This window comes from Equus asinus, chromosome 1 (assembly GCF_041296235.1).
Source record: "Equus asinus isolate D_3611 breed Donkey chromosome 1, EquAss-T2T_v2, whole genome shotgun sequence".
Lineage (NCBI taxonomy): Eukaryota > Metazoa > Chordata > Mammalia > Perissodactyla > Equidae > Equus > Equus asinus.
The window spans coordinates 149,310,923-149,333,023 of NC_091790.1; the positions used below are offsets into that span (position 1 = coordinate 149,310,923).

Consider the following 22,101-nt stretch of genomic DNA (forward strand, 5'->3'; position numbering starts at 1 on the left):
TTAGGGGGACAAAAGGAAGGAGTTATGCTGTTCTATGCACTATGGGTTTGAAATTTTTCACAATATAAACTTTTTAAAACTTTAATTCATCATTTTCCCCTATTATCACCTACAACCACTTCAAACCTGCTCCTACTTCACTCAAATACATCATTCTCCCAACCCACCCCCATCACAACCTTCTGGGACATTCTCTAGCAGGGAGCAGAGATTGACATGTGAAACTGAGACAGTTTAGCTTTCTGAGATCTGTGCCCAAGTAGAAGATCCTGATGTCAAGCCAAGTAATTACAAAATGTTTTTGAAAGCAAAAGGAGAGACGAGCTATATTCTGAAAGAAAAATGGGAGAATTAAGAGTTACCCCTCCACCCCACCACGTCCTCAGTTTTGTGATTTTCTAAAAACGTGACAAGAGAAACATCCAAAATCCATGGTCATGTGTGTTTTGCTTGAACTATCTGTTTCTTTTCCTCTTATCCACTTAGAAACTGTCTATTTCAGCTTCATTTGAGGCTCTGCTCAACTATTCCTTTCATTTTGTAGCACTGCCTGGACCTTCTCTGTCTCTCATAGAATTAAATGCTTCCTCATCAATATTCATGTAGGACATTATACCTACTTCCTTTTTTACTACATCTCTGTGGAGTATAGTTATTAGTTTGTGTGTGTTCTTCTGGCATTGTGCTACTGTGGAGAGAGAATTAACTTACACCGTCTTCCCCAAACTCTAAGCTCTGAGTTCGGGAACTGTCTTCCTCTCCTTGATTCCCCAGTTAGCACAATGACTTGAAAAGAGTAGATGTTCAATGAATGTCTGCAACTGAATCAGATAGAACCTAATTTCTTTGCATACTTTGCTCCTGTTTTCTGCTAACATCCATGTATTGAAAGTCTTCTTTCCTAATCTCCCCCACCCAAAAGTGCTTCCTCCTCCTCTGAATTCACAGAGCTTTTTTTTTTCCTCTCACAGAGCATATCATGACCCGCTTTGGTTTTGGTGTCCTATCTCCTTTGTGGTCCAAGATTTGTGAGAACAATGACCATAGCTTTTCCTCCCATTACTCTCTGCAGAGCTGTTCAGTGTTTGGTTCCCGACCACACTTGAAAAATTTGTTGAATTGAATATTTGAATGTAAAAGACTTGGGAAGAATCTTGATTTCCTGCTTTAGATCAGCAATACCGAATATTTGATGTCCATTATTTCCTTAAATAATTTCATGAGCTTCATTATTTATAGAGGGAATAAACAGGTCTGTAAACAGGCAGCCACAATGCATGGAGAAAGTACTCACAAAATTTTTTAAGGTTTCCAGAATTATGCAGCACATGTTACCCATTTAATCAGTGAATGCTCACAAAAACACAACAATGGAGGATTTGTATCTCCATTTTAAAGCTAAGGAAACAAGCTACAGGAAACTGAACCTACTGTTTGTAGCAGGTTCAGGAACAGAGCTAAGATTTTTATCCTAAGACTGCTGAATCCAATTCCAATGTCCTTCACACCTACACCACAGGTGCCGCGTGTAAATAACAGACAGCTCATCTAAGACTTCTCATCTGTTACAGATATTTTGGAGAAGCATTAGAGCAGACAGAGTTAGAAGAAAACCTCTGCTGACAGATTGTGCTCAGATCCTGGCTCTGCCAAGCTGCATGACCCTGGACCAGTCAACAATCGCTTTGGAGAGGAGAAACAATTACTTTGTAAACTGAAGCAGCGCACTTAATGAAGGAAGCAGAGAAGCTGCTGTGGAGGCTTTTTGCTATCTAATGTGCTCACGCGGTGCCTCAGTTTCTGCATCTGTAAATTAAGATGATAATAATCACTATCTCATAGGGTTGTGCAGAAGATTAGATGAGTTAATATACAGAAAGCATTTAAACAGTGCCTGGCGCATCGTAAGCGCAATGTATAATGGTTTGTTTTCATCACTACTTTGATCATTTATTTTAAAATAAAATGTGCAATACATTTTGTATAGTAAGAAAGGCAGAAATAGTGAATTTTGGGATCAATTTTTGAGACTAGTTCTGAGATATTCATGGCCTTAGCATCTAAAATCTCTTTTACATTCTCCACAACCTTTCTGAACATACTTAGTTTGTAAAATCAGATTGGACATTTTACAGGAATAGCTTTTCTCATGGAATTTCAGTACTTTCAGTTCCATTCTAGCTGGAGTCTAAAATACTGTTGCATGCGGATTTTAAAATTATGTGAAAACAACATGATCCAAACTTATTTTTTATTCATTTTCAGGAAAAGTATTGTTGGTTCATGTGTGGAATAAAAGCAAAGCTAATAGTTATTTGATATCACTGGAGTATGAATCAATCACCCCCAAAACAGGGCAACATACAGTGAGCTATTCCGATGGCTGGTTGTGAAAAAAAAAAACCTAGCAAAGCTGTAAAAATGATATATTATTTATTTAATCAGTGAGTCTATAAATCTCAGTTGAGTACTCCCCTATGCCAGGCAATATTCTAGAAAAAGGACACACAGCTCATGTCCTCCCCATGGAGCTTACCTACAGGTGTAAGGAGATGGAAAATAAACAATAAAACAAATAAAATTTTTACAGATTTTATGGTGAGAGTTATGGAAGAAATGTACAGGATGATATGACCTACTAGATACGTGGAAAGGTGGAGGAATGATATTAGATAGGATCATTTGGGAAGGTTTAAGTAGAAACCTGAAAGACCAGAAGAAGACACAGAATTTGATGACACTATATTATGAAAAACAGAATACAGAAACATTAAGCATAGAGAGGTAAATTACCAAAGTCCTTTTTTTTTCTTTGCTCATCTTACATATATTTTTTGTTCCTATCGGTAAAGTTGATTTGATTCAAATGTCATTAAAATAGCTTGGACAAAGGTCAAACATTATCCAAGATTCATGTCTCTTTCTTTCTTTTCAGTATAAAAGTAATACTCATTACAAAAAAATTTGGAAAATACAAATTTTAAATGAAATAAAATTTACTCACAATCCAAAAACTTAAATGTAAATGTTCCTAATATGTTGGTCAAGGCCTAAAGCAGATTTTGTTTTTAAAGTTCTGTTTGTGGTTATCTAACCTTTATGAAATGAGGTTAAACAAAGTAAGTAGCCAACTCAGCTTAGAAAAAAGAGAAGCAGAAGCAGAGGTCATGCCAATATTCAGAGTTTACACAGTAATAACCATGTTTTGGATTAAAAGTTACAATTGACTAGAAGCAAACGTTGTAGTAGTTACAACAATACAGCCAGAGAAATGTTTGATTTCAAATATTGCCAAATCTTATCTCCCTAATCAATTGTGCCCACAAGAGATACAGTCCTATTCCACTTTGAAAGTAATAACCTTGAGGGAGAGTGACTATCAAGAAATTAGCCTTGTTTTGATGGACAGAAGCTGGGGTGGATGGTGACAGTGGTGGCAATGGAGTTGGTGGTAATGCTTCTGGCCCTGGCCCCAGCTGAGCCCCAGTGGATGACAAGGCTACAGCAGTGAATACCTTGCTCATTCTCATCATTTGAGATTCAGCTTTTTCGTTAACTGTCAGCATCGTAATTTCCTCCTCTTCCTGATCCTTCTCCTCCCTCTCCAACTCTCAGACTGAGGAGCTTACAGGTTACAACCTGCCTTTTGAGGCAATACTGAACTCACAGACCTCAGCACCACCTTCTGTTGGACGGAGTGAGGCTCATGCTTCAGGGGTTCAGAGCGCGCACATCTTCCTCACTTCAATCCTAAGAATAAGAAAAGACATGGAAAATAAAGGCCCAGTAGCAGCCAAGTCTTTGAACAAGAGCAGCCCATCCATATCTACTCCAAGAAGAGTATACTGATTTAAAGAATCTCCCCCTGGGAGCTGAAGATGGGAAATTAGAGGGAGAGGCAATTGGGCTATTGTTAATTGTTCTCTTATTTTTCACTTTACACAATAAAGAGACTTTTGCTTTTGCCGTGCTTAGGGTCAAAGAACCAAATTAGGCTGAGGCATTGACGTAGCAAAAATTAAAGTATATTATTTTGTCTCAGGAGTCCCTTGGCAATTGTTTCTTCCCTTTCAAGTATAGGTAGATAGTAAGTAGGTAAGTAGACACACAGAGATATTTATACATATGTATGTATATATGCTTGTGTGTGCATTCATTATCGTAATTACAATTCTGTATCTTGTCTTTTTCACTAAACGTAAGCATCATCCCATGTAAATGAATTCACCTTCAAAAATATCTTCTTGAATGAATAATAGTGTGTCATACAGATGTATTATAGTTTATGTAACCAGCAGTCTCTATTGCTGGACTTTTAGTTTGCCTCTGATAAATGATGCTGTAATGAACATCCTAGGATATTTTCATCTTTTTCCAGTTGCTATTTTTTTAGGATAAATCCCCAGACATATATCCACTAAGATCAATCATTTGAATATTTATCAAGGTTCTTGGCCCACATTGTTAAATTGCTCTCCCAATAGCAATGTTTAAGAAGACTCTTCTCACTAAACCCAGAAGTATTACCTATCTTTTAAAAAGTCTTTACTGGCATTCATTTTAATAAAATTTAAGGTCTGAGTCAGAGTCACTTATTTTTCCTTATTTCTATCTTTTTAGGGAGTGGAGAGGTCAAAATAGGCTTCCTGGTAGAGCTAAAATATGCTTCCAATGATCCGCCAGTTAGAAAAGGAGAAAGAGCATGTAGTTCTAAAAATGTGCACAAGATTGGTCTATGTGTTTATTTTCAGGAAGATTATTTTCTTAGGGCCATTTCAGTGACCTTGGGTTCATACTGCTTTTGAATCCTGTATGGTCAACACTGGCTATTTTTGAGCAGAGAAATTCCTAGAACTTATTTAGGCACTAAAATACTTAAAATGAACCATGGATTAATATTATGCATTTAAGCTTCAAAGAAGAACATTTGGATAAAGTTTGCCTTGGGCGATATCACAGAAATAGCATGGTTTAAATATTTTGATTTGCAGTATAAATTATGCTTATTTCATTTAACTATTTCTAAATGAAATAACTTATCCTTTGAAATATTTTGATAGTATTTCATTTTACTAAAACATAGAATAGATTAAAACTGCTTGATTCTGTGGGATTTAATTGAATTGGTAAAACAAGCTCATTCTTTCCCATAGTTGTCAAACCACACAGCTGTTTTATTTCTAATAACATTTTATCTTTTTCATGTTTGTCATTTCCTTTGTGGCAATTGTAAAATACATTAATCAGGTTTTCCCCACAATGTTTATTTACCTCACTATCTATCTACCTATAATTTATCCAGTTTTTTAAACTTTTTTTCACAACTATAGGTACTGATACTTTTTTTTTCTTCTCCTTTTTTTTGGTGAGGAAGACCCATATATTTTTATATATTCTTCTTATTTAAAATTTAAATATTATATACAAGGCCAATGTACCTTTGACAATAACCCTAAATTCTAGTCCCCCTCTACACAGCCAACCATTGCCATTAGATATCAGGTTAATTTGGGTACTTTAGATTGTTTTCTATGCATTTGTAAAAATCAATAATTACAGAGAAAACATATAGTGTTGTTTTCATCTTTCTCTTTTATAGAAATTATATCATAATATAACTATCATGATACCAAAAACCTGATGTTTTCCTTATCAATGCCTCTTTCCTTTAAACTGTTGCATTATATTCTATACCACAGATTATGAGTCCTTGTATACATAGACATTGAGTTCACTTCTTTGCTGTGGGAAATTTTTTATTAAGAACACATTCTTGATCCCATTATCAAAAAGAAATTATACTATAATTTAGTGTAATACTTTTATAGTATTCTATTTATGCTTAGATTATAACCAACTGAAATTTGTCTCGATGAATATGAGATATGAACAAACTATATCTTTTTAAATAAGTAAATGATTCTCCTAAGAACTTGTATTAAAAAATGTATGCAGGAGCCGGCCCCATGACTGAGTGGTTAAGTTCACGTGCTCTGCTTTGGTGGCCCAAGGGTCGTCGGTTTGGATCCTGGGCATGGACCTACACACCACTCATCAGGCCATGCTGTGGTGGCATCCCACATACAAGAACTAGAATGACCTACAATTAGGGTACATAACCCTGCACTGGGCTTTGGGGAGAAAAAAAAAAAGGAGGAAGATTGGCAACAGATGATAGCTCAGGGCCAATCTTCCTAAAAGAAAAGTAGATATTAAAAAAAAAGTACACCTTACCCCTTTGTTTAAAATGCCACTTTTATCATATTAAATAAGTATATATGCTTTCATCTATTTTTACACTCCTATTCCATTGATCTAGTTTCGATTCCTGTCTAACTTCTACACTATTTTTACTACTATGAATCTATAATATGTTTGATATGTAGTAGGCAAGGCTATTCTTTCTTGGTTTTCTTTTATAGATTTATCTTCGTTATTTTTACAGATTCTCTCTTCTTTATGGATTTTAGGACAGGCTTTAAATTTCCATAAAACATTGTTTTATTTTTTTATTAGTATTATACTAAATTTCATGTACAGATTATTTTGGAGAGAACAGACATCTTTAAAATACTGAACCTTCTCATTGATGAACAAAGTATTTTTTTCCTATTATTTAGGTTTTCTTTTAGGCCCTCCAGTGAAGTCTTGTTAGGATTAATCCTAAGTATTTGATGTGATTATTTCTGTTACAAATAGACCTCTTGTTCTATTTTTATTTTCTAATTAGCTTCCTGATGAGACTAAAAGGTATAGATTATTATCTGGTGAGCTTATATTTGGCCATCTTGATTAAATTCCCTTACTGGTTTTAAAATTTGTTCCATTGTGGTTTTCAGATAAATCCTTTTGTTATCTGAAAACTGTAACAGTTTTGTAACTTCCTTTCTAATATTTGAGCTGTTTCCCTTGTTTTATGACTATGGCTGGGACCTTAAGGCAAAGGTTGGACAATTGTCTTCTTGTCGATGTGGACCTGCTTCTAATATCTCATCATTAAGGACAATGCCTTGGTAAATTCTTTTATAAAGTCAAGGAAATTATTTTATATTTTTTTATTTTACAAAAAACTTTTTAAAAATTGTTATAAACATTTGGAACCCTTTTAGAATACTTTTTCAAAGTCAAGTGAGATGATCAAATATTTTTTCCTTCTTTAATATATGAATATAGTGCATTCCACTGAAAGATGTCTAATGTTGCGCCATTTTTACATTCCCAAGATAAATCCCTACTTGGTCACGCTGTATTATTTTTACAGTAAATTACTGGATTCAGTGTGTTACCATTTATTACTTTGTATCCATAATCAGTCTGTTTAAGACAGACATTTCCTGTTTCAAGGGTTTGTTAATCCTTACTCAGAATATCATCTGGACTTGGAGTCTTTGGTGAGGGCTGGAGGGCAAGTCATTATTTCATTACCATTTCAAAGTCTGTTACTAGTTTTTGTGTTTTTTAGATTTTCCAGGTCTTCTTTTGCCAATTTTAGTAATTTTTTAATCTTCTGCAGATATAGCCTTATTTTTTAATCTGTGCCTTATTTTTTCTAAATCATAATTTTCAGAGGTTGACCCATTTCATGCTCTTTCACTGAATTAGTTTTTATTTTTTGAATCATCAATTCATCAACTATTTCAATTTGCTTTATTCATTAATTATAACAATTTGTCTTAATTCCTTTTTTGGATTTATTTTTGTTCTCCTATTACATGGTTGGATTGATTGCTTACTTTTATTTTAAATCTTTCTAGTTTTCTAACAGATACATTTAAGATGACAAATTTTCCTTTGAGTAGAGCTTTCATTACACAGCACAGGTTTTGATATATAATCTTCTTATTTTGAATCAATTCTAAACGTACTTTTTCAGTCTTTGCTAATGTTACAACTTTCATTTTCTTTAATTATATAACAAGCCACAGATTAGTTACCCTTTTATTCCCTGGATACTCAGGGGAGAGAGAATATTTATTCCCTGGAAATAGAAAACCTTGTAGACTAGAACAATCACACGAGATGACTACAGATTAAATAGTGCTTGATATTTCATTCCTATGAATGTGGATCCTTAACCTGCTATCTAAAGCGAGCATTATACATTTAATGGTCTCTATTCTTCCAAAAAGACTTGACACTCCTTTGAGAAAGAGAAGTACAAAAGTCACTCAAGATCAGAATTGAATTCAAATGTGTGCCACTAAGCAGGCTCACGTCGTTATTATTTTTATGTCTAGGCTTAATAAAAAGGCTGTTTCTAATTATTCTCAAAGTCCAGTACCATTTCACAGTCCAGTATCATTTCAGTGATTTTTTTTCTTTTAGGATTAACGTTTCCTTCCCGTAGTCCTGGTCAAATACACAGCCCTAAATTGGTAAAGACGTCTGTTGGACTGATAGGAACTATTTCTGAGTGCCTGGGAAAGGAAAAATTGGTTAGATGGTGTGAAATTCAACCGTGGGACTCATATCTCTGGGAGGTTATGCTGTTTCTAACAAAAATATTTGTGCACACTCATATCCTCTCTTATACCACCTTAACACAGAATTCTGCTAATGTATAAGGTAAGTGTTTCACACAAAACCCAATTTTGCAGACAGTTTATTTTTTGATGTTTCGATTATTACCTTTCAGCCCCCAGGGTTTTAGAGAGCTAAAACTCTATTTTTGCAGTGCACAGACTTTCTGTTTCTCTTACTTTTCATACACATTTTTGAAGATGATTAGCTATGAATCTAATCTTGTTAGCACCATGACCTTTTCACCACTGAGTTTTAAGAACTACCTGTTAGACCACTGAATAATGCCATTATTAGGAAGTAGAAAGCTTGGGATATATGAAGTTATCAGGCAGAACAGTATTTGTTCCCTATTGATATATATCTAACAAAACATTACATAAAATTCTTTCTGCCTGCTTTAAAAGACTTCGATTAATTCTCCTTTTCATTCTAAGATAAATAATATTTACACTTCAATTAAAATTTAACTAAATTTTGCAAGCTGCAGGGAGTTCAAAAGTTTGTGAAAGTCCAGAAACTTTCATATTTTATTTGAATTAGATACTCACTTTTTTAACCTTAGCTATAAAGCCACATTGGTCTGGTTATTTCCCACTTAGAACTCACTAATCATTGTACATCATTAAAAAATTTATAAAGTAAATGCAACACAGGCATTGTTGATGTGACACTGTCCCTAAATGAAGAAAGAGAATATTTTTGCAAGTAATTCACCATGCCTGTAAAGAATTTTTGGGGTCCTGAGTGACCCCAAAATAAGTAGATTGCGACTATATTTACTGATTTTAACGAGACAATTGCTCAACTCTCTACTTAACCCTTTCCTGTATGGTTTTGGGCTATCTTGTAAGAATTATGCACAAGTATCTGGTTTCATTTGTAACCTTTAATGGTCATTAAAAACAAAAACAAAACAAAAGACAAATTTACTCTTCATTGTAAGAGTATATTTTGGATGAGAGGTAATAGCTATCAGCTGGCAAATAATAAAGCTCTAACAATGAAATCCAAAGAGATCTGTAAGAATTGTTATTAAAAATTGTATACTTATATCTATTTTTATTCTTTGCTCACTTAAACTTTAGTCAAGACGATGACTGAAGATCAAAATCCAGGGGCCGGCTGAGTGGCATAGTGGTTAAGTTCACATGCTCCGCTTTGGTGGCCCGACGTGGGGTTTGTGGGTTCAGATCCCAGGCGTGGACCTACACACCACTCGTCCAGCCCTGCTGTGGCGGCATCCCAGGTACAAAATAGAGGAAAATAGGCACAGACGTTAGCTTGGAGACAATCTCCCTCACCAAAAAAAACCAACAACAAAACATTCCAAGTACAGTTTCTGGTCTCACTTGGTCCAAGTCAGAGAATATGATCTTCTCTATCTTCGGGGGAATTTTCAGTGTGAAAGCAAATTATCTTAGGCACAATCACCTCCTCTTATCATGGTTAAATTAACCTTGTTTTGAGGAGAAAGGTTGCTGTGGTATCTCAGGAAACTTGTAAGTGTGGATTAAAAAGTCTCAACTTCCTTATTTTAACACTTCCTCATATTTTTCTATTGTCAACTTACCAATAGAGTTTTTCTTTTCAAAAAAACAACTTTATAATTAAAATAAAATCTTGGCCTATCTACTCTTCCCCCCAATTTGATAGTTTCATAGTATATTTTAAAAACTCACCACAAAAAATAAAATGTGAAAAAGCCTATATTCCCTCCCCTGACGTAATGAAATTGGGTTTACATAGGTGAAGCAGTTCAATTATTTTGGTTAAAAAATGTTTAGGTCTCTCCATGAAGGTAGTGCTGTGTCAGTTGAGAACGTGGTACTGTGGATGATGGCTTTCATCTATATGCATAGATGTCGCAGGAAAGACTAACATGGTCATAACAGTCCTTTCTGAACGCTTTATGCATGTAGATTGTCCTTTGATTGTTGTTGTGGCTGTTGTTCATGGGGCCTGTAGCTACTTGTAACCCAGTCCTGTAAATGCTCAGTGGCCTCAGTCTTTTCTCTTTTCCTGTGGACGTCCGCCAGCTGGTATGTAGCTTGCAGTGGTTTCTCAGCTATCGACATTTCTCTTACAAGCTCACCCCAGAGCATCAAAAAAAACTGTATCTTTTTTCTACCTGCATACTTATGGCTATTCCTCTTTGGGTCACTAAACAACCATCTGGATATCCTGTTGGTATGCATTTAGTGCATATAGCCACTCCATCAAAAGTGGTGAAATCTTGAGCATCCTTTCAGTGACAAATCTGTCTTATTTATAGCAAGCAAATCAAGGGATAGACCATCAGTTAATGACAAGCCATTCACATACTCTGGTAACATTAAAATCATTTGGTTAACATTTATGTTCTATGCTCTTATTGCATTTAAGGTACTATCTGTGGGAAATTCTCTGAGTTATCAAACTCGCTTAGAATTGCTAGAATCCAGGCAAATTTATGTTGCATTTTTCTTCCCTCATTTTTTTTTCTTATTTTAGTTTTTGAGTATATTGTAAATAATTTGTCTTTCATTTTATTTTTCTTTTAAAGATTTGCCCTGAGATAACATCTGTTGCCAATCTTTTTTTTTTGCTTCTTCCCAAAGCCCGCCAGTATATAGTTGTATATTCTAGTTGTAGATCCTTCTAGTTCTGCTGTGTGGGACACTGCCCCAGCATGGCCTGATGAGCAGTGCTAGGTCTGCACCCTGGATCTTAACTAGCGAAACCCTGGGCTGCCAAAGCTGAGCACACAAACTTAACCACTCGGCCATGGGGTTGGCCTCCTGACTGTGTTCCATTTAAAGGGTTTACATCTATGTTTTTAGAAACACACCACCACCAGTCATAAAAGAGGAGCTAATATTAATTCCACATACTAACTGCTTCACATGCGCTATTTCCTGGCAACTCTGTGAGGAATAAATACTATTATTAAGACTCCTCTTTTGCAAATAGGCATGGAGAGGTTACTTGAACTACCCAAGGTAGTATGAGTACTAAACAGTGAAACCACGCTTAGTCTAACTCCAAACTAACTCCAGAGCCTTGCTCTCTCTGTCTCTTTCTCTCTTTCTTTCTCTGTCTCTAATCAACTTACTATGTGCCAGCAACTCTTCTAATGCTCCATATGTATTAATTCACTTAATATTCATAATAACCTTTAACGCACAAATATGTGTTCTGTGTAGATAAGAAAACAGGCATAGAGAGGTGAACTTGCTCGTGTTAGCACAAGTGGTAGGTAGACAAACTGGGAACCCAAGTAGTTTAGTTCCAGAATCTGTGCTCTTAACCGCTATGTTATATTCTCTTTCATCTGTAAAAGTTGCTCATAGTAAAAATAGGCCATTTCTAGTAATAAAAAATCTATCTAGATGAAGATATACTTGCAGAAATAGAATGTTATTTTTGTTCAAATGTTTCTTTATTTTCCACCTCTGCTGCCAGTCTTTTTAATTGGCAATTTCCCAGAAGTGGCAAAACCTGCGAACATTTGTATTGCATGAATTCCACATATGTTTCAGGTTCATTCTTGTTAATCATCATTAATGTTTTTCTAGTCCTCACATTTACGTTTGGCTTGTTTATTCCAAACAGCAATCAAATAAAAAGAGAAGAGCTATTTGGAGACTAAGAAAGGAGTTAAGATAGATGGCAACTTCAATTTGGAGAAGGATAAAGAAACCTCAGTTAGAAACATAAAGATGAGTTAAAACACCCAGGGCCCATCCACACCCAGGGTTGGATTCACAGTATGAGGTGCTAATTGATAGCAAACATGCCATTGATGGCAACAGAGTGATTCCAAACATAGTCTGCATAATACTATGATTAATAATGCTTCATAATACTGGGATCAATAATGAACTTGTCGTTGTTATTATGCACTGGAGAGAAACATCATAGTTTCACCCAGTGTGACTATTTGATTTATGCTTGTCATCTCCTCCATTCTATAAGTTCCATATTATCAGATACTAGGGCTGTTTTAAATCGCTAGTATACCCAGTGTCAGTATGTGCTCAGTGTGGAGCACAGAAAAGGATCTCAATAAATATTGAAGGAGTGAATGAATGAATGCAGATATAACAGTGGCTGAAGTTTAAGTGCACGTAGCCTGAATTCAATCCCTTGTATGCCAAATATGAAGCATACGGCACCAGTTTAAGACAATCTCACCAGATTATGAGCCAATGCTGCTACTGTAACTCCTACCTTGGTGGAATGGCTGAGTCATGACTAGCAAGACAACTGTGACCAGAGCTTGTAGAGTCTGGGGACATTTGTCCCTCTTAACTCCTTGATTCAAAATAAAATAATCACTCCCCATCAGCACCTTTGACCCAGTGGATCTCTCCTTCCCCCTTGACTCGATTTCTTTACTTGGCTTCCAGGACACCACACTCTCCCGGGTTCTCTTATTGCATTAGCCACTGTTTATAGACTCATTTGATGGTTTGTCCTCTTCTTTTCAACTTCTTGTATTTCCATTTTCTAAATAGTGTCTGTCTTCAGAAGAGCAGGCTTTTAAAATTTTGATAAAGTCCAGTTTACCAATCTTTTTCTTTTATGGAGTATGCTTTTGGTGTTTCATCTAAGAAATCTTTGCCTAATGCAAAATGACACAGACTTTGTCCAATGTTGTCTTCAAGACATTTTATAGTTTTCAATTTAGCATTTAGGTCTATGATATATTTTGAGTTAACTTTTGTGTGGGGGGTAAAATGTGAATTAAAGTTCATTTTTTTGCATGTGGATATCCATTTATTCCAAGACTATTTTTTGAAAAGATTATCCTTTCTCCACTACATTGCCTTTGAATCTTTTGCAAAAATCAGTTTTCTCAGAGAATGAAAAGACAAGCTACCAACTGAAAGAAACTGTTTTGGAAATCACATATTTGACAAGGAACTTGCACTGGAATAAAAAAGGAACTCTCAAAATACCACAAAAAGACAACAACTCAACTAAAACAAGGTAAAAAAATTAAAAAACTATCAGACCCTTCAGCAAAGAGGACATTCAGAAAACAAACACATGAAAAGATGTTCAACATCATTAGCCATTGGGGAAATGCAAATCAAAAGCACGATGAGTTATCACTACACACTGTTAACAGGGCTAAATTAAAAATTACTGACAATATTGCATGCTGGTGAGGATGTGCAACAGCCCATACACTGCAGATGGGAACACATTAAAATAAGAGCATTGAGACTATGATAAAATTTCCATGGCTTAATTTCTTATGACAATGAAAATATATTATTTTTCAAAACAACTTTAACTTTATAGTATGTACTTGTTCCATTTGCAGTATTGTTAAAGAAGTACTCTAAAATGGAAAGATATAGCACGTATCAAGATCCATATAAAAAACTAAGGCCATATTTTGGATGTGATGTAAAATATAATAATGTGAGGAGAGAGATTTAGAAAAAATGAGATCGATGATTTTTTCCTTGCGCCTTACTTACTGGAATTATTTGAGGATAAATAGTTCTTTAGAACCAGCAGGACAAACAAGATTCTCCTCACTGCCAAATCAGTGAATTTCTCAAGTTCAAAAGGACTCTTCAGCTACTGCCTAGAGCCATTTCCTCATTTTTGATGACAGCACTAGTGGTTCATTTTCTCTTTTACAGTGTTATGCCCTTTAGCTAATTCTGAATAAAACTGCTACACTTGTTTGGTGAGAATTTTTCCAACATTCCATGCTGAACATATCCACTGTTTATAACCAGACCACAGAAGTTCAGAGCCTAAAGACAGCTTTCAAAACACAAATGCAAAATAAAATGATAATATAACGATGTGAGATTTTCACATTAATTTGCCAGTGATCTGTCTTGAGTTGTTTATAAATCTGATCTTACCTTTCCAGTGCCAGCTCAGGCTGTGTAATGAGACATTTAGGGGTAAGATTTGAACAATTTATTCAGCTTCACAGGCCAAAGGTCAACTCATGGTTTAAAACTTTCACTTAACACTTTACAGAATTAAGTGATGCTTTCCACAGGTCAAAACATCTACTGCTATGCTGTTCACTTCCTGGAAAACATTGCCTAATATATGGAAAAAAAACATACAAAACACAAAATAGTCATGACAAATGTTCAACACTGTCACATCAGTAGTCAACAATCACCATTTCTCCTGGCTGTCTTTGGTACTACTCCTGTTCAGCAAAATACTTCCCAAACATAAAGCTCTGCTACTTAAAATTCAGGCATAAAAATCTTTTCCTGGGACTGATTTATATCTAAAATTTCTACCAATGGCTATGTGTCAGCACCCAACCATGACTTCAGTTTATTGTCAACACACAGATAGACAAAGCTCATGCATAGACCATATTTATTGAATTATTTCCTATCATAGTCTCATTGAAATGCAAAATGCTTAGTGCTTAGAAAAACATATAAATCAATTATCCTAATCTGGAGCTTGCAGGCAGAATGTCAAATGAAATTTGAAGGTCTTATTTTATCTGCATATGAAATTCATAGCTGAGAAATATGAGTTTATTAAGGACATTTTTGGTTTGTTAATTGTACAAACTGCACGCTCAAGACAAAAATTTTCATATTAGTTATAAAAAACTTTATACTTTATACTTTAGCTCATTTATAGTAATTCCTAATTCCCAACTTAGAGTGTGAGGTAGGAAAGAAGATGTGGGAAAAGAGAAGAGTAGTTCATATTTAAATAGTTTGAATGTGAGGTGCTTGTGAGACTTCCAACTGGAGATGCCCAGGAAGCACTTGAATGTGTGGACGTGGTGGTACAGGGGAAAAACCTGGGCTAAAGATGCAGATTTGTGTCAAACGCACATTGGTACTAGAAGAAGCTATGTGAGTGAGAAGGAAAAACTCACTACGTGGAAGAGTAAAGATAGATGAGGAAAGAAACATTGAGTACACCAACATTTATGGGATAGGTAGAAGAGAACTCCACGAACGGAAGGGAAAATAAAGGACAAAAGCAGAGCATGGTGTCAAAGAAGCCAAGGGAGGAGAGAGTTCAAGAAGGAAAGATTTGCCCACAGGACCATCAGATGATGCCAAGACATCAGGTAAGATAAGCCTCCCAAAGTCTCCATTTACTTTAGAAATTAACAGATCACAGGTGACGTGGACTGGTAGATTTCAACAGCATGTTGGGACTAGGCAAGGAGCAACCAGAGGCAGTCTTTCCAGTTAGCCTGACTTTGTAGAAAAACAAAGAAATGGCATAATTGCAAGGGGCAAAATGCAGGGTGGAGGATGATTTTTTTTTTTTTCGTAAAAGAACGGAGAACCCTAAGCTTATTTCCTTAGAGAGAGTCAAAGGTAAGGGAACAATGATATTCCACGTTCCTACCTCAGGATCAAACAATAATACCTTCTGTCCAGGGAAACAACTCAGGTTTCCCTTGATGAAGCTTCTATAAATAATTCAGGAGGAGTCAGACTAACGGAAGGCGTAAAAGACCAATCCACAATCTCTTCCTAAGAAACTGGTGTGGCCTTATAGGAAAAGGAAAATTTTGGTAGAAGCCTAATTTGGAAAGGCAAAGGTAGGCTAAGGGCCAGCTCAGAAGTATTCCACTTAGGTCCTCTCTGCCAGTGTAGAACAATGCAGAACAGCATCCACGTGCAAGGGCCCTGGGAAGCCCAAGAATAAGCAGAAATCTACAAAGTAAAATTTATCAACCGCAGAGCTTCTCCTGATACTTTCTTCCCCAATTTTCACTGCCATGACCACCAATGACAAAACTCTCATCTATTCTTACATTTCTTTTTATTTTGAGACAGTTTTCAATTGGACTTATGCTCAAGATACCATCCTCCCAAAGTTCTAAAAAGACATTTAAAATTAACTTTAAAGTATATACACGTTTAAAACAAATATTCATGACTCAGGTAATTTGTGTACCTGTAATATGCCACATGTTTGATAATATTCATGTTGTAAATAAAAATAACTCACAAAAATAATTTTGCCTTGGAACAGTTTTAATATAAACATAATGTTTAAAGGCCTGTATAGCATTTTATCTTATTATATGTCCTCAGTTTCTTGAATTACTGATAGATATCTTCTAAATTAGTTATTTCTCCAGATGCCCAGCTACATTTTTAAATGCCCAAATTTATAGCATGTTTCCTTAGAGTAATTGTAGTCCAATAACCATAACCCAACAGAAACAGTAGTCAGTAAGATAATATATGTAACATATCTACCACATAAATATTTGTTTTGGCTTTTGTTTTTAAAAGCAAAAAGAGTTTTGTTTTCCGCCTCAGAAGTGGCACATATTCAGAATCATTTTCTATAGTTAAAAGGCTTTGCAAGAAATGTTCTTTCTTAAAAGACTATCATTCAGGTGTTTTCACACTGGCAAAGATACAGTGGGTTAGGAGGTGCTGATCTATTTTGCTCATGAGCGCGGTTTTAAAACTGGAGGCCCCAGTAAATGGAAGGCTTAACTCTCTTAACAGAAGTTGACTTTCCCCAGTGAGCTAACCCTCATCACAAAGATACTGTGTTTCTGCTGGTAGATCAATTTCACAGATTTTTCTGCACTTGGAATGACCTGGAGCTGTAAATATAACCATGAAGATGATATGTTTACAGCACAATAAAGACATTTACTCTAGTGTTTTCTCATGATGGTGGGAATGTTTATTCAGTGCACCTTAGTGGGGCAACTTATCTCTGATGATTTGGATAGGATTTTTTTTTAATTTTTAAAAAAATTATCATAGAATATGCATAACATAAAATTTGCCATTTCAACCACTTTAAAAATGGTAGAAATTGTACACTTAAAGTGGGCAATTCATTGGCATTAAATACATTCATATTATTGTACAAGCATCATCATTATGCATCTCTAGAACTTTTTCATCTTCCCAAGATGAAACTTGGTACCCATTAAACAAAAACTCCCCTTCTTCTCTCCTCCCAGCCTTCTACTCTGTTTCTATGAATTTAACTACTCTAGGTACCTCATATAAGTGGAATTAGACAATATTTGTCCTTTTGTGATTGGCTTATTTCATTTAGCATAATGTCCTCAAGGTTCATCCATGTTGTAGTATGTGCAGGATTTCCTTCCTTTTTAAGGCTGAATAATATTCTATTATATATGTATGCTAGGGATAAGAATTCTGAATGTGTACTTTGTAACCTAACCAAATGGACACATTGTCTAAAAACATTATTAAAAACTGAAAATTGAATTGTTGAATTATGTGAAACTATTTGAAGGTATGGAGTCCTAAAATACAGACTACTTTCGTTTCTGACAAATAAATTTGTTCTTTCTCTACCACGGGCCAATTATCATTGGTAAAGATAGAATGATAGAGTTTAAATTGTATATGATCATTCAGATAATTTTAATCTTTTAAAATGCTATAATAGTTTTGAAAAAAGAAAGAGAGGTGATGGTTGCACAACATTGTGAATGCACTAAGTGCCACCAAATGGTACAATTTTAAACGTTAAATTATATGTTAAATTTTACCTCAATGAAGAAAAATGCTATAACGATGGAAATTTTCTTTGACTTTGTGCTGGGATTGTATTTTACTACAAACACACATATGTTGGTAAGCAATGTTGATACGTTTGTATTACAGTTAAAAGGATTAATTTAATATTACAGTTAATTTTTATTCATAAAAGGAAAGAGGCAGGAAATAAACTCTGTAGAAATGCCTTTGCACATATGATTCTCTCTGCTCGGAATATTTCCCAATGTCTGCCCATCTGCAAAGTCCAACTCACTGGCCATTTTCTTATAGAAGCCTTCCCCGCTGCCTAAAAATAAAATTTTCCCCATTTGTGTACCTCTATGTAGTCTTAGTTTCTGCCTAGCTCCCCCTGCTAAACTGAAAGTTCCTTGAGGACTGGAACTTTCATGCTTTTTTCCTCTTTGTATTTATCAATAATATAGTACGTGCCCAGTCAATGCTGGTTCTGTTGAAACTCATTGATTTGAATTCATTAAAACTGATTTTCAGTGGGCTTTGCAAGCTGTTGTTTCATTGTAATTTTTTTCTCAAATATGACATCCATTTGGAAGAAAGAAAGTAGACACAGAAACTTAAAATTGGACCTGGCTACTTCATGAGGTCATATAACACTGGAGTGGTTGGACAGATATTTCTTTATTTGTCCATTATCTTTCTTTAAGAAACATGCATTTCTTTTTGTTGTTGTTGTTGCTGTTTTTGGATTTTTTTTTTTTTTTTTGCTTTTCTGCTAAAATTTTATTCTAAAATAGAAAAGGTGAAACAAAAAAATGCAAATTAAAACATTCAGCCACCGTTTTTGTTTATGAGTGAGTCAAGTTTTAATATTGTGTTTTCTTTTGGTTTGGTTTTTATTTTACTTATTTATTTATTTTTTAATTTTTATTTTTTTCGGATGTACATCATATTTCAAATTCTGGATACATTACATCATGTTCACCACCCGAACACTAATTATAGTGCATCCCCTCACATGTGACCCTAATCACCTCTTTTGCCCTCCCCCCTCCCCCCTTCCCCAATGGTAACCACCAGTCCAATCTCCAATGCTATGTGTTTTGTTGTTTTTTTTTGTCGTTTTTATCTTCTACTTATGAGTGAGATCACATGGTGTTTGACTTTCTCCCTCTGACTGATTTCACTCAGCATAATACCCTCAAGGTCCATCCATGTTGTCACAAATGGCTGGATTTCGTCATTTCTTATGGCTGAGTAGTAGTCCATCGTGTATAAATACCACATCAAAACTACAATGAGGTATCACCTCACTCCGGTCAGAATGGCTATAATTAACAAGACAGGAAACAACAAATGTTGGAGAGGGTGTGGAGAGAAGGGAACCCTTGTACACTGCTGATGGCAGTGCAAACTGGTGCAGCCACTATGGAAAGCAGTTTGGAGTATCCTCAGAAAATTAAGGATAGATCTACCATATGATCCAGCTATTCAATTGCTGAGTATTTATCCAAAGAACTTGAAAACACAAAGGCATAAAGATACTTGCACCCCTATGTTCATTGTGGCATTATACACAATAACCAAGACTTGGAAGCAACCTAGGTGCCCATCAAGGGACGAATGGATAAAGAAACATGCATTTCTTATGGCTTTACTTTGAAATTAGTTGCTAGCCATTTGCTTTTGTTTCTTTTTGTTGTAAAAACAAAAATATTTTCTTGACTTCTCTCATATGTCTCCTTGGTCTACTCATCATGACCAAAGAAGTTCAACTTTCTAACAAATACCTATGGTATACAAAGCATTGTGCAATGTCCTGACAGCTGACGGCTGCTAGATATAGTCAATATAGATCAATTTTATACACGTAAACTCCTTTAAGGACAATGGTAAAACAAGTATCCAATGCAAAATTATGGGCAACAGAATAAATCACTCATAATACAACTATTTATAAAATAGTTTCTTCCATGCTATATATCAAATTATTTCCCATGAATCAAAACATCAGGCAGAATGAATCAATATGTGGTGCCAAAATTAAGCCTTGAGAAGTAGCTAAGTTTAAATATCTGTGGATAAAGAGACGTCCTAGATAGATAGGATAAGACAAAAGAGGTAAGTATCATGGGAGATAAGGAAAGAGAGAGACTCTTATTTGGAAAATGGGCAAAGATAACCTGGGTCTCCAGGAAAAGATTCGAAATCTCTGAAAAAGTAAATAATGACAAGATGTACATAATGGAGTTGCAAATTTACTCACATCCTCACTCAGACTGGAAAAGAAAATGTAACTTCTTTATTTCTCTGTAATAATCAGATCATCTACATGATATGCACCTACAAGGGAGGAAAAAAAAGAAAAATTGAAAATTTGGTCCCATCGAAAACCAAATCCACTATAATATTAATCTCTGGTAAAATGAGCTGTATCTTCTTCACCCTTTTCCAAAATAGTTTTTGCCAATTTGAAGTGTGCCACTTTTTTGACATTGTACAGGCTGTGGGAAGGGGTTGCCTCTGGAGCCTCTCTGGCCTCTGTTGTGAAGTGGCTGGCCTGGTCTGCTGCCGGAGCCAAGTGGCAATGGAAGGACTCCTGGAGCATCTGAGTAGTGTTCAGGCATCTGCTGTGGAAGCATGAGCTGGTGGAAGGGGGTCTGGACACCCTGGACTTGATTAGAGCACAGTCATCTTCCTGCTGACTCAGCCCCATCATAAGCTCCACAGGCACTTGACTACACAGCTACTGAGCCTTGCTTTCTGAGCTCCCTGAAGCAGCCCCCAGCCTAACTTTCAGCTGACTTCCACACATCCCCCTCAGGTCACACAGGCACTTGTAGGTCCTATCTGTGACACACAGGAAGCAGATGGAGGAGGAAACCAAACTCAGGTCTTCTCTCTGCCTAATCAGTCTCCACCACCAATTTAATCTGCTATGTCGGGCCCAGATTGACATGAGAGCCTTTGAGGGCACCTCATCTCATGTCACACATCTTTCCCCATTGGGCCTGCAGCCTGGAAAGGGGAGATCTGGAATAAGTGTGTCTCTGTCTTCCTCTACCTGCCCCTCCCTTTCTCTTTTCAGCAACCCTTGAGACCAAAGGGTAAGATTTTCCTTCTTCCTCTTTCTTTCTGACTAGAAACTTTTTTCAAAAAACTGTATGATCAATCTTGCTAGGCCAGCTTCTAGAAGTTTTAAAGGGAGAAATAAAGGAATTTAGAAAATCCTCGCAAAGTCCGGCTTTCAAGACTATTGTCTGTCTGCATATTGCCTTTGAGAATGTCTTTTTCTTTGCCTTTCTACTGCGACTCTCTGAATCTCCCCCAAATTCCACAATTTGTCTAAGGAAATGACCATTCACAAGGAAATGCAAAAACATAAGCTCATTACATTTCTCAAAGTAGTATATCCATTATATTTAGTCTCATATGACGCTAGTCTTTCTCTAACAGGTTATACTTCTGTGCTCTGTGAAACTCTCCTTAAGAGAAAATTGAAGTTTGTTTGATTTCCAAACTTCTAATGCCCTATTTTTTTAAAGACTTTATATTTTTAGAGCAGTTTCAGGTTTACAAAAAAATTGCAAAGAGGTACAGAGATTTCCCGTATAACCCTGACCCCACACATGCATAGCTTCCCCCTTTATCAACATCACCCACCAGAATGTTACAGTTCTTACCAAGGATAAACCTACGTTGACATATCATAATCACCCAAAGTCCAAAGTTTATCTCAGGGTTTACTTTTGGGGTTGTACATTCTATGGGTTTGGACAGAAGTATAATGACATAAACCATCACTATAATATCAGAATATTTCCACTGTCCTAAAATGCTCTTTGTTTTCATTATTTTTTCCATGTTTCTATATTTTTCTTTCTGGGTAAATAATGATACATTCCACGGTTTTCTGATGGTCTTAAAAACAGTGTTTACTTTTACTTAAGTTGTTCATATTAATTTCTACATCTTAAACATAAAACCTAATTGAGTTTGTGGAAGTTTCAAACCAAATGTACTAGATTTAAATGTCCCTTTAAGATGCATTGTGTTTATTTTCTTTATGGCACTTCAGTTCACAATAGTGATTTTAACCCAAATA

At 35.6% G+C, this 22,101-nt stretch overlaps 2 long non-coding RNA genes across 3 annotated transcripts in view; both read right to left on the reverse strand.

The window, feature by feature from the left end:
* LOC123283902 (uncharacterized) overlaps positions 1-8,417 on the reverse strand; it is a 72,497-nt gene extending 64,080 nt beyond the window's left edge. For both annotated transcript variants that reach the window (XR_006524671.2, XR_011503303.1), the window contains exons 1-2: positions 8,282-8,417; positions 3,672-3,750 (exon numbers count right to left, since the gene is read on the reverse strand). This is a non-coding gene — a long non-coding RNA (uncharacterized lncRNA). The remainder of the gene's footprint in view (positions 1-3,671; positions 3,751-8,281) is intronic.
* Positions 8,418-9,392: 975 nt separating this feature from the next.
* Positions 9,393-20,341, reverse strand: LOC139045268 (uncharacterized). Its single transcript, XR_011503305.1, has 3 exons — positions 20,263-20,341; positions 14,394-14,582; positions 9,393-9,749 (listed from the first exon to the last, which is right to left on the reverse strand). It is a non-coding gene; the product is annotated as an uncharacterized lncRNA (long non-coding RNA).
* Between the last annotated feature and the right edge of the window lie 1,760 nt (positions 20,342-22,101).